This window comes from Prionailurus viverrinus, chromosome E2 (assembly GCF_022837055.1).
Source record: "Prionailurus viverrinus isolate Anna chromosome E2, UM_Priviv_1.0, whole genome shotgun sequence".
NCBI classification, from domain to species: Eukaryota; Metazoa; Chordata; class Mammalia; order Carnivora; family Felidae; genus Prionailurus; species Prionailurus viverrinus.
This window is the reverse complement of record NC_062575.1, coordinates 1,284,578-1,297,490: the sequence shown is the minus strand read 5'-3', so window position 1 is coordinate 1,297,490 and position 12,913 is coordinate 1,284,578. Positions and strand designations below refer to the sequence as shown.

The 12,913-nt window shown below is 43.3% G+C and overlaps 1 protein-coding gene across 1 annotated transcript in view; it reads left to right on the top strand.

The window, feature by feature from the left end:
• LOC125152410 (zinc finger protein OZF-like) overlaps window positions 1–12,913 on the top strand; it is a 516,059-nt gene that overhangs the window by 461,315 nt on the left and 41,831 nt on the right. The window lies entirely within an intron of this gene.

Genomic DNA, 12,913 nt, shown 5'->3' with positions numbered 1-12,913 from the left:
AGGATGAGCAGGTACAGAAAATCTCAGGCCCTCCAGAAGGGTCTGTCTTGTGTAGCTGAGGGCCTGTCAGAAAAAATAATCTCAAGGTCTTGTGGATTCCTGTGTCCCCTCTGGGCTGTTCACCAAAGTCTGTTACAGATGGCAGCAAAATGAGGACAGAGACAGGAGAGAGCTCTTAGTTCAACAGTGAGGCCTTTTTGACCCAGCCAGTGTCTTTGTTGAATGACACAGAAACACCTTCATTGCTCACCTAATTTTCCTGCCGCTGACACCTATGTCTTCTGATGAGGACACACATGGTGGAGTCAGTATGGTGGCCCAACGTGATATCTGAAGTGTAGGCAATCCAGACTTTTTTTTTTCTTTCCTCTACTTTATTTTTTTTAATTTTATTTTTATTTTTAAAAATTTACATCCAAATTAGTTAGCACATAGTGCAACAATGATTTCAGGAGTAGATTCCTTAGTGCCCCTTACCCATCTAGCCCATCCCCCTCCCACAACCTCTCCAGCAACCCTCCATTTGTTCTCCATATTTAGGAGTCTCTTCTGTTTTGCCCCCCTCCCTGTTTTTATATTATTTTTGTTTCCCTTCCCTTATGTTCATGTGTTTTGTCTCTTAAAGTTCTCATATGAGTGAACTCATATGATTTTTGTCTTTCTCTGACTAATTTCACTTAGCATAATACCCTCCAGTTTCATCCACGTAGTTGCAAATGGCAAGATTTCATTCGTTTTGATTGCCAAGTAATACTCCATTGTATATATACACCACATCTTCTTTATCCATTCATCCATCGGTGGACATTTGGGCTCTCTCCATACTTTGGCTATTGTTGATAGTGATTGCTATAAACCATGGGGTGTATGTGCCCCTTCGAAACAGCACACCTGTATCCCGTGGATAAATGCCTAGTAGGGCAATTGCTGGGTCATAGGGTAGTTCTATTTTTATTTTTTTGAGGAACCTCCATACTGTTTTCCAGAGTGGCTGCACCCGTTTGCATTCCCACCAGCAGTGCAAAAGAAATCCTCTCTCTCTGCATCCTCGCCAACATCTGTTCTTGCCTGAGTTGTTAATGTTAGCCATTCTGACAGGTGTGAGGTGGTATCTCATGGTGGTTTTGCTTTGTATTTCCCTGATGATGATTGATGTTGAGCATTTTTTCATGTGTCGGTTGGCCATCTGGATGTCTTCCTTGGAGAAGCGTCTATTCATGTCTTTTGCCCATTTCTTCACTGGATTATTTGTTTTTTGGGTGTTGAGTTTGGTAAGTTCTTTGTAGATTTTGGATACTAACCCTTTATCTGATATGTCATTTCCAAATATCTTCTCCCATTCTGTCAGTTGCCTTTCAGTTTTGCTGACTGTTTCCTTCACCGTGCAGAAGCTTTTTATTTTCATGAGGTCCCAGTAGTTCATGGCAATCCATACTTTTAATGTGAACCTTATTGTTAAAGCTTCGTTGGGTACAAATGACATGCAGTTTCCATCATTAAATTATGCAGTTTGATGTTTTGACATTCATGTAACCCATGAAGCCATCGATCATGACCATAAACCTTCCCACACCCCCATATTTATTTGTGTTCCCTGATAATCCATCCTCGAGGCAGCCATTGACTTGTCATTTTAATAGATGAGTTTGCATTTTCTAGAATTTGTATGATTGAAGTCTTAGAGTCTTTAGTCCATTTCCTCGGGTGCCCTCATGTGGCACTTATTTTGGAATTCATCAGTGGTGCCTGTACGAGCAGTTCATTTTTATATCGCTGAGAAGAGTGTCCTATCGATACGACGCTATTTACTTATTTATTCCTGTTAATAGATATTTGTTTCCAAGTTCAACTGCTGCAAGTAAAAATGCTGCAGAAATTGGATACAGTTCTTCGTACTGACAGGGTCGTCTCTGTTGTGTTAATCCTGGAGTCAGCGTGTGGGTGAATGTAGGGCCTCTAAGGGACCCCAGATTGTCATCTAAAATGATTCTTCCTCTTGTATTCCCACTAGCAGTGTATGAGAGTTCCATTTCTCTGGTATCTCTGCTAGGAGTGGGTATGGTTAGTCTTTTTAAATGTGAACCCAGTTGTAGCAGTATCTCACATTGGTATAGGTGCGTTTCCCTCATGTTGCATGATGTTGAGCAAAGCCCTTAGACTCAAAATACAAAATACGGGAGGAGGCTGGGCATGGAGGCAAGAAGCCGCATCTACACTGTAGCAAATTCGAATAGACAAAAGGCCAAGCACTTTATCAAGTGAACAATAAAAGCTAACAAGTGGTCAGTGGTACATATAGGTTAGAAGCCTTGCAGTTTTACCTAATACTTGCCTAAGGCTAAATTTTCCATCCTGATTGGAACCAATCTGAATTAAATAAGGAGCACAACTGACAAACCCCAGCGCTTAAAATGATATATCATAGGTTCAAATATTTTGATTGTGTGTAATAAAGTTTTTGGAGTCATACAAGAGCATTTCCATCTTAGAAACGCATTCTGAAGTGATTAGGTGAGTAACGACATCACGTCTGGGATCAAATTTAAACTCCTAAGTGGATGGGGGTAGATGAGTGAAGAATGACCATAAAATGATAGCCTTCTCCGTTTGGGGAATATATTTGGAAATGCCATTATAATGGGTAGAATATGTCATGTTATGAGTAATATCATACGGTGAGGAGGATAAACTCAAAAGGACAGAAGGAAGCTTTTAATACCGTGAGCATGAAAAGGACAAAACATACGTTCTAGATAGGAGCAGTTGAGGACAGTTATGCCTGAATTAAATTGTTTAAAAGATATTTAAAACGTAAAACTTTCTTGTCTTTTTAAGTAGCCATTATTAATGTGTGTGTTATTCCATTTTATTTGATGTAGTAGACAAATCCTACAAAGATTGAGATAGCCCTTTGTAGCTTTAAAGTAGAAACAATTAGTATTACCACAGAAAGGGGGAACGCAAAAAAGCCTTACAAAACACAAGGCCCATTTCCTTCCTTTGCAGATAATTAAATTAGGGCCGAAGAAGCGGAAGTGACTTGCAGGATGGGAAGTAAAATCCAGGGCTACTAACTCTCACTTCAATGTTTTGTTTCATGTTTACTTGTTTTTGTTTTTGTTTTTAATTTAAAAACTTTAGGGGCACCTGGGTGGCTCAGTCAGTTAACTGTCTGACTCTTGATTTCGGCTCCAGTCATGACCTCACTGTCGTGAGACTGAGCCTTGCGTCCGGCTCCGTGCTCGGGGTGGAGCCTGCTTAAGATTCTCTCCCTCTGTCCCTCTCCCCTGCTCACGTGCTCTTTCTCTCAAAATAAGTAAATGCAAACGCATAACTGTATTTTTGCTGGTGCCTGGCTGGCTCAGTTGGAAGAGCACGTGACTAGATTTCAGGTTCCTGTATTTGAGCCTCACAGTGAGTGTAGAGATTACTTAAAAACATGACTAACTTCAAAAAAAGCTTTAATTTGTTTAGAGCACTTCTAGGTTTACAGGAAAATTAGGAGGAGGGTAGGCATCTCCCGCGTATATCCTGCCCCCACACACGCAGCGCCTTTCCTCCATTATCAAGGTCCCCCACCAGAGTGATACATTTGTTATCTTTGATTATCATTATCACCCAGAGTCCATTGTGCATATGAGGGTTCACTCTTGGTGTGTACATTGGAGTCTGAACAACTCATAATATATAACACAGTATCACATAGAATATTTTCACTGCCCTAAAAATTCTGATTCCTTCTATCCATCCCTCTCTTGCTCACACATTGCCCAGAAACCATGATCCTTTATTCTGTCAATAACGTTGCCCCTTTCTCAATGCCATATAGCTGGAATCCTACAGTATGAATCCTCTTTAATTATTTTTAATGGTTTTTTAATTTATTTTTGAGCAAGAGAGAGCGCGTGTGCGTGAACGGGGAAGGGGCAGAAAGAGAGTGAGACAGGGAATCTGAAGCAGGCTCCAGGCTCTGAGCTGTCAGCACGGAGCCTGACAGTGGGGCTTGAACCCACGAACTGTGAGATCATGACCTGAGCTGAAATCAGACTCTCAATCAACTCAGCCACCCAGGCGCCCCCAGTATGAAGCCTCTTCAGATGTCTGTTTTCACTTACACACTTAATATGCACTTGAAGATCCCTCCATGTCTTTTCATGGCATGATAGTTTATTGCTTTTCATAACTAGATAATATCCTTGTCTGCACGTATCAATGTGATCCATTCACCCACTAAGGAGACATCTTGGTTGCTTCCAAGTTTTGGCAATTTTGAATAAGATGCTAGAAACCATTACTGGAAGATATTTGAGTGGCCCTGTTTTCTTTTTTTTTTTTCTTTATTTAAATGTTTGTTTATTTTTGAGACCGAGAGAGACAGAGCATGAACGGGGGAGGGGCAGAGAGAGAGGGAGACACAGAATCCGAAGCAGCTCCAGGCTCTGAGCTGTCAGCATAGAGCCCCACATGGGGCTCGAACTCACAGACTGCGAGATCATGACCTGAGCCGAAGTCGGAAGCTCAACCAACTGAGCTACCCAGGCGCCCCGAGTGGTCCTGTTCTCAACTCCATTGGGTAAATACGAAGGAGCACAGTTGCCAGGTTGTATGGTAAGAGTAACTTCAGTTCTGAAAGAAACCGCCCAAGCATCTTGCAAAGTGGCTGTGCTGTTGTCACCAGCAAGGAATGAGAGCTCATGGTGTCCCCTATCCTCACCGGCATGTGCTGCCGTCAGCATTCCCGTTCCTCACTCTAACAGGTGTGTGGTGGCATCCCGGTGAGGACTTTTGCATCTGTCTTCATGAGAGACTGGGTCTATAGTTCTCTTCGTTGTCACGGCTTTGTTTGGTTTGGGTACTGGGGCAATGCTAGCCTCTTAGGAGTTGGGGCTCATTCCCTCTGCCTCTCCCTCTGAAGAGATTGTAGAGAATTAGTACAATTTCTTCTTTAAATACTGAGGAGAGAGCATCAGTGAAGTCATTTTAGGGTGCTACGTTCTGTTTTGGAAAAAATTCCAAAAGGAGACTGATTCAGTTTCAAGACTGATGCAATTTGGATTCAATTGAAATTCTTGATTCAGTTTCTTCTGTCCTGTATCTCTTTGTTCTATTATTCCTGGAACTGGTAATTGACAGCTTCTGTGGTTGTCCTACAGCTCTGTCATCTGTTTTCTCTTCCAGGCTTTTCTGTTTGTTTTTTCCCAGTTTTAGAGGTTTTTCTGAGATATCTTCAAGTCAGATTCTTTGCTTAGCTACGTGCAGTCTACTGATAAGCCCACCAGAGCATTCTTCATTTCTGTTACACTTTTGATCTCTAGTATTTGTTTTTTGGGGTGGGGGTGGGAGGGTTGTTCGTTTGGAATTTCCATCTCAGTTTACATAACCCGTCTGTTCTTGCATGCTGTCTAATTTATCCAGTACAGCCCTTAGCATCTTAATCACAATTGTTTTAAACTCCTAGTCTCCTTGGGCGCCTGGGTGGCTCAGTCGGTTAAGTGTCCAACTTCGGCTCAGGTCATGATCTCGCGGTTTGTGAGTTTGGGTCCCGCGTCGGGCTCTGCGCTGACAGCTCAGAGCCTGGAGCCTGCTTCGGATTCTGTGTGTCCCTCTCTCTCTGCCCCTCCCCTGCTCATGCTCTGTCACTCTCTGTCTCAACAACAACAACAACAACAACAACATTAAATTCCTAGTCTCCCACTTCCACATCCCTGTCTAGTGTGAGCCTGGTTCGAAGGCTTGCTTGGTCTCTGCAGACTTTTACATTCATCACGCCTTGTGATATTTATTGTCTTGAGGTCTATGTGTGAAGTACTCTGTGAACGGGACTGGTGTAGTAGACAGGAGCGGCGTAAGTGTGGGGAGAAGGGGACTGTTACATCGTCTGTGACTAGGGGTCTGTTTGGTTTTGTCTTCTTTTATGCCTGGAACAGTGTTATGATTTGTTTGGCACAGAAATTTCCTCTTTGAGTTCCTTATGAGAGGATCTTCACAGTTTCTGAGCTTAAGAGGTTTTGTTTGTAGGTTAAAGATTTATTTTATTATTTTTAAAAATTTTTAATGTTTATTTATTTTTGAGAAACAGAGAGACACAGCATGAGCATGGAACGAGCAGAGAGAGCAGAGGACACAGATTTAGAAGCAGTCTCCTGGCTCTGAGCTGTCAGCCCAGAGCCTGACATGGGGCTCAAACTCACAAGCTATGAGATACTGACCTGAGCTGAAGTTGGAAGCTTAACGACTGAGCCACCCAAGTGCCCCAAAGATTTATTTTCTTTTATGGAATGAATTTACTGACATAAAATAGAGGTTTCAAGTCTTATAGTGAGTTTGTGCTTCTGCACTGTGCCTTGTCAGTGTCCCCCCACACCTTGGCTGGGACAGGATGGATCGAGCGGCCTGGAGGTAGGTATATTTCCCTTCCCTCTGTTCACCTAGGCTCTGGTAAATCCTGAGCAACTTAGGCTCTGCTCAAATAGTGTGCATATTGGTTTGGTATGATTTAGAGCCATTCGTTGATGGCGAAAATGAATCTGTTTTTAGAAGTAATGTGTTTTGACAAAAGAATGAGGTTACTTGCATCAAGACGTCATCAACTCATCTGTTCTCACCAATAATAACTCAGTAGCCCAGGTGCTGAGGGTTCCTGCCGGGACTTCGCAATAAAAACATAGGAAGGGGCAATATGGCTAAGGGCCATTTAGACCAAAACTCCTGAGAGTTGGAGAAGACCATCCCAGAGTGCTGGGTTGGGCAAGGCTAACTGCTCATCTGAATAGCTCTCCAAAGACCTTAGGGCATTAGCTCCTGCCATAGTAAAGGCCACTCTTTTTTTTTTTTTTTTTTTTTTTTTTTTATTTATTTTTGGGGGGAGACAGAGAGAGACAGAGCATGAACGGGGGAGGGGCAGAGAGAGAGGGAGACACAGAATCGGAAACAGGCTCCAGGCTCCGAGCCATCAGCCCAGAGCCTGACGCGGGGCTCGAACTCACGGACCGCGAGATCGTGACTTGGCTGAAGTCGGACGCTTAACCGACTGCGCCACCCAGGCGCCCCAAAAGGCCACTCTTTTACACCAGTGGGGAAGACCACAGTGGCCCTGGAAGGAGATCCACTAGCCCATCAACACTGGCATCATCGTTCCCTAGCAACATGTTCTAGGAACAGGGGACTTCCCTTTGCGCTGGCAGCTGGACATCAGCTATGGGTTTGCCGTCTCTCCATAGTACTAACTCAGAACAAGTTTTGCCTCCACTCCATGTGGACGTTACTCCTTTCATCTCCTGCCTGCTACAATAGTGTGATTACTTGACTATTGATTTGGATATGTTATTTTCTTCCTTGGCTTATTAAGAGATTACCTCGTATGTCACTAGCTTGTGAAATTCCCACCGTGAACCTCTGTTAAATAAAGACAAATTCAGTCTCAGAGCATTAATTTGCCTCAAATCAAAACAAACAGTTTTTTCTGCAAGCAGACTTTGCAGAGAACCATGCTTTGGCATATTTGAAAATGGTTTCTTTGGGGGAATCCGGCCGGCTTCGTCAGTAGAGCACGTGGCTCTTGATCTCAGGCTCATGAGCTCAAGCCCCACCTGGGACACAGGGCTTACTTAAAAAAGCAAACAAACAAACAAACAAACAAAGAAAACAGGTAACATTCAAAGAAAAAGAAGAAGAAAATGGTTTCTTTTCCTTTCTGCTGTTGGAGCACAGGATCTTCTCCTGTCACAGAAGATCACAGAACATCATGGGATGCTCACTGCGAGAATCAGGTAGAACTCTACAAGTGTGTGGGAGCTCTCCACAGGGCTGGGTTCCCCAGGAAGTTTTCTGTCTCAGGCTCGTTTCCACTGAGACTCCAGCAATTGGGCAAGTACATTCAGTCTCCCTACCCCTGCACGGGCTCCCACTGATTCCACATGTGCATTTCTGCTTCAGTATATTGTGATCTCTGTATCTGCTGGTCTCAACCGGGGCACAGCAGTTTTCCCTGTGACCACAGTTATTTTTGGAATCGAAGAAGAGTTTGTTAGTTTGTTCAGCTTTTTCCTTGTTAGGATGGAGAGGCGACTTCCAGTTTCTTACACGCTAGGCCAGATCCACAAGTATCCTGTTACCCTTTTGATTTCTTCCTTCTGAAAAGATAAAATTACCGACACAATGCCACTGCTATGGGTTTGAATCTTTGTGTTCCCCCAAATTTCATATGCTGAAATCCTACATCATAGAAAGGTGATGGTCTTAGGGGGTGAGGCCTTTGGGAGGTGCTTAAGTCATGAGGGTGGAGCCCTCCTGAATGGGATCAGTGCTCTATGGGAGGCTGCAGAGAAACCCATGGCCCCTTCCACCATGTTGAGGACGCAGAAAACGTCAGCACCCCAAGGAGAGCCCTGGCCCCACCATGCTGGCACCGTGGTCTCCAACATCCAGTCTCCAAGACTGTGAGAAATAAATTATGTTGTGTATAAGCTACCCCGTCTGTGAAAATTTCTTACAGCAGTCTGAACAGACCAAGCCGCATTTTATCATTTCTTCTGGCGATATGCAACCATACACCAAACAGGAAAACACTGTGTAATGAAGCAAAATGAAGCTTCCCCAGTCTTCCACCATTACTTATCATTTCATAGCCATTTTTGTATGATCTGTCCTCACATATACCGGTATGTTACTTAGGCATTACACTTAATGCAGAAGAACTCATGGAGGATATATTTTCAACAGGTTCATAGTCCCAATAGCCATCAGACAACACATTTTTTTAATCTGGCAAATATGTTCTTGGGGCGCCTGGGTGGGTCAGTCAGTTAAGCGTCTGACTTTGGCTCAGGTTGTGATCTCACAGTTCATGAGTTCAAGCCCCACATCGGGCTCTGTGCTGACAGCTCGGAGCCAGAGCCTGCTTCGGATTCTGCGTGTGTGTGTGTCTCTCTCCCTGCCCCTCCCCCGCTCACACTCTGTCTCTCTCTCTCTGTCTCAAAAATAAATAAAACATTTTTAAAAATCTGACATATTCCTAATGGTCAATTTCCTCAATTGCGTCACAAATGTTGTTTCTTAAGCCATATTTATTGCAGCTAGGACCCAGAACGTATCCTGATGCCCTACAGTCGCTCTCTCAAAAGTTATGTTAACCCACAGGTCCCACTTGCCTTCTTATTAATTGTTGAAGTTGCTGAGGGGTTTGTTCATTAGAGTTTGCCATCTCCTGGGTGCAGCCTAGTGAGTCTCTGATGCTGTCCAACCGGTCACACTGGCCCATAATCCTGCACACTAGCTAGATAGTGGTGACACAGGTGATGCGGCTTTTCTCCTGCAGGCATGTGTGATGGTGACTGGTGGGGACATACAACAATCTTCCCCCGCCTACAGATCCACTCCACACTCGTATTTGATATGTGTATTCATCAACACTGCCAAGGAATTAATTCTGTCTCTATCTAGCTGAAGATTTTACCAGATCCCACAGGACTGTGCCTTTCAGATGCCAGTCTCAAATCCAGGTTGTCACCTGTGCTTCACAGTGACTGGCTGTAAATGAGCAGATTCCCTGACCCCTCCTCTTGCTGGATTGTCTTGCCAGGGTGGCTCACAGAACTCAGGGAAATATGTTTAGAGGCAGATGAAGTACATAGGGGGACCCAGAACGTATCCCTATGTCCTATAGTCGCTCTAGGGGGACTCATAGGGGAGGTGCAGTAGGGTCCCCAGTGCAGGAGCTTTTGTCCTCGTGGTACTGAGGTGTGCCCCCCTCCAGGCATGTTTATAGACCTGGAGGCTCCTCACGTCTCCTTTTCAAGAGTTTTTACAGACCTCTATATCGAAAAGGATATATAGATCTTTTTTTATCCTCCAGCACACTCTCCTGGAGATTGGTGGGTGGGGCTGCAAGTTCTAACCCTCTAATTCTCGTTTCTGATGACCATTCCCCATCCTGACTGTATTTAGGGCCCCCACCCCAACACAAGTCTTTAGCATAAATTAAGGGGTGTTCACAAGGGGGCTCCGTTATGAATGACACAAGATACTTCTATTACTAAGGAGATAACAAGTGTTGTAGGAGCTCTGTGCCAGGAACAGTGCGCAGGGAACCAAGACCAAATAGATTTCTTCATATACCATATTATTGAGTAAGTATTAAACTGGAATGTGATGTGCACCACAAGAAATCAGCTTAAGAATTGCAAAGACATGTAGAAAAAATCTTACTCTCTTATAGCGACAAGCAGACAGAACCCCTCTGATCATTGCATATTGTCATCACCTGCATGTTTTCAAGATAAACAGTTCTGGTCCTCAAGTAAGGGCACTTGACAGCATCATTTGGCCCATAGTTTATCCCAACTTTGCCTTTGTAGTTTGAGTGACCATGTATGTTAGTTTGTTGAGTTTATGCAGAGGAAAAACAAACTTTGTTTTATCTGTATGACAAGAAGTAGTTTTTGAAATGTAACAAGGCACCCACCAAGGTTAGGGTCCTCTTTTTCCCGGGAACTGAGAGATAGGCCAAATATCTCCCTTGATGTCTGCATTTCAAAATGACAGCTCTCTAGATCTTTCCTTTTTTTTTTTTTTTAAGTAGGCTCCATGCCCAAGGTGGGGCCCGAACTCATGACCCCAAGATTAAGAGTTGCACGCTCTACTGACTGAGCCAGCCAGGAGCTCCAAGATCTTTCCATTTTAAAGAAATGGCTCCCACATGCTGAGGAAAGACAATCCTGGGGCTTTCTGTGTGTTCATTCCTTCATTCATTTATTTTTAACAGATTCTCAGAAATTCAAATCCCAAATAAAGTGTTTTGACTGACTAATCTAGTTTATTTGGTTTATAAGCATTGTCAAACAACTAATGATAAACCTCTTTAGATAATATTATGTGGGTAATATAACTGTAAGTGTTCAAGGAAATTATAGGCAATTCCTAAAGTTTTAATATGTCTTGGTACATGTCATCATCTGACGTTCAAATTGTTAAAATGCTGTGTGTCACAAAAATAACCAAAATTTCTTATCAACTACATTATACCTGGGCTCTCATCAGGTCTTTAGCCATGTCCATTTTTGCCTCGTGTCATTTACAGTTGTTGTTCTGACGCTCTTGCAAAATATGTTTCAGCTTCAAGGAGATTCAGGAAAAGGACTTTTGAGAAATACAGGTTTCTGGTAACCTTAAGATCGTCAGACTAAACTATGAATTTCCAGAACTAATGAAAAAGCTACTTTTAAACAGAACAAAAAGTAACAGCATGGAACTTAATCAATTAAGGAAAATGATGATCTTTTTTAATGACTCTTGCTCAAAGCATTGCTCGTTCTCTAATGTTTGCTTTCCCAGATTTAAGGAAACTTTTTCTCTTAAGAGATCCACAACTTAAAGAAATTTGTAATCAAATTAACATATTTATCTTTTCCTCCCTACCTGAAACCCTCCAGAATTCAGAAGCTCTCAGTGAGTATTCTTTCTTTTATGGCAATTATAAATTATTTGCGTAAGTTCAATGAGAATCTGTTCTTGTAACCATTGGAAAGATTGGTTATATTACCAAGGCTTGGACTGGAATGTCAAAGCCTTGACTGGAATGTCAGTTTTTTAAGCTATTTTTAAGTCATCTCTACAACCAATGTGGGGTTCGCACTCATAACCCCGAGATCAAGACTGGTGTGCTCTACTGACTGAACCAGCCAGGTGCTCCGGGAATGTCATCTTTTTTTTTTTTTTTAATTTTTTTTTCAACGTTTATTTATTTTTGGGACAGAGAGAGACAGAGCATGAACGGGGGAGGGGCAGAGAGAGAGGGAGACACAGAATCGGAAACAGGCTCCAGGCTCTGAGCCATCAGCCCAGAGCCTGACGCGGGGCTCCAACTCACGGACCGTGAGATCGTGACCTGGCTGAAGTCGGACGCTTAACCGACTGCGCCACCCAGGCGCCCCAGGGAATGTCATCTTTAAGAGAGACACACATAGACTCAAGTATGACCAGACAGCTTTAAGAAACTCAGATTGGCCTTATGGAGCCAATGAAGCCTCTTGGGAATGTTGGTCTGATACCTTGCTTATAGAATTCCTAACAGCCTTACCAGATGAGTAAAGAATGCCACTTCCTGGCAGATGCAGGGACCTCAAGAAATTTGGGTGACCTCAAGAAGAGAGGAATTCACCCAAATCTACAGGTATTGCAGGTGAATCTGATGGCAAATATTTGGCTTGGTTCTTGGCTTTAGAAAGGCTATTAAAATTCCAATCTAAAATTCTTTACAAAAAGTTCCAGCAAAACAGATTTAAAAGAAGGAAGGAAGGGGAGCACCTGGGTGGTTCAGTGCGTTGAGTATCTGTCTCTTGATTTCGGCTCAGGTCATGATCTCACAGTTCGTGGGCTCGAGCCCCACATCAGGCTCTCTGCTGTTAGCTCAGAGCCCACTTCAGATCCTCTGTCCCCCTGTGTGTCCTCCCCTCCCCTGCTCCTGCACTCTCTCTCTCTCAAAAATAAACATTTTTTAAAAACGAAAGAAAAAATTAAATTATATACTGTTTCCCATGATGCACAAACTAAAGCATTAATCAAATTTGAGAGTAGTATGATGAAAAAAAGAACTGGCAGCCAAAGTGCAAGTGGGTCACCAGCCAGACATTCCTTTCCAGGCACTGCAGGCTGTTTGATGGTCCAGTTAGTAACCCAAGGACAATTACTCCTTGGTGTGCTCCTCTGTGAAACACTGAATCAGTTACCACTCTCCCCACACTGTTCCATTATACCCACAGGGTTTTAATTTATAGAGGCGATGGGATGGTGACACACATAGGTTAATGCCTCTGTAAGAAGTTACAATTCTCAAGAGCAGGAGGGGCACTTGGGTGGCTCAGTCGATTAAGCGTATGGCTGTTGATTTCAGCTCACGTCATTATCTCAGGGCCAT